The following is a 697-nucleotide window of genomic DNA, read 5'->3' as shown; positions in this document are numbered from 1 at the left end:
ACTGCCTACCTGTAGATAAATACCTTCTAATCTGCTCTCTCCCTTGAGAAGTAGATTTGACTTGGCTTCTGGCCACATCTTGGGGCTGGGAAACCTGAAAGGAAAATTTGCATGAGCATTAGTAAGCCGTCTGCCAGCATACTTGTCTCATGTCCTCTTAGCTAGCTTTTATTTTTTTAAAATTTTATTTATTTAACTTTTTTAGGGGAGGCAATCCTTGGTTGACCTCACAGATTGCAAGAACCTTGTCAGCTTACAATCCTTTAGTTTTTATTTTTTACGCCTACAGCACCTGCTCTTCCTAGGTGGTCTCCCATCCAAGTACTAACCAGGCCCAACCCTGTTTAGCTTCCGAGATCAGACAGGTTCGGGCTTGTTCAAGGTAGCATGGTGGTAGACTCTAGCTAACTTTTAGCAGTAAGAGAGATGGCATTTTATTCTCCATCAGTTTGACTCCTGTGTCTGTCTTATTAGATCTTGGGAATGAAGGAGAGGAATGTAATAAATACATCCACTGCCCTCAAATTGGAATAATGTCAATTAGTAGAAGCATCAGTGGGTTATTACATATCTTCCAATCTTCAGTCCTTGTCATAACACACACCCTGAGCATATTAACCCAGATGTTGCAACTCAAAGCAATACTACAACATTGTGAACTTTCTGGAATTAGTTCAGTGGATGTGTACTAAAAACC

At 40.6% G+C, this 697-nt stretch overlaps 1 pseudogene; it reads right to left on the bottom strand.

The window, feature by feature from the left end:
• Positions 1-280: 280 nt before the first annotated feature.
• LOC112481439 lies at positions 281-399 on the bottom strand (annotated as a pseudogene).
• Between the last annotated feature and the right edge of the window lie 298 nt (positions 400-697).

This window comes from Pteropus alecto, unplaced genomic scaffold (assembly GCF_000325575.1).
Source record: "Pteropus alecto unplaced genomic scaffold, ASM32557v1 scaffold72, whole genome shotgun sequence".
Classification (NCBI taxonomy): domain Eukaryota; kingdom Metazoa; phylum Chordata; class Mammalia; order Chiroptera; family Pteropodidae; genus Pteropus; species Pteropus alecto.
This window is presented reverse-complemented; position numbering and strand designations above follow the sequence as displayed.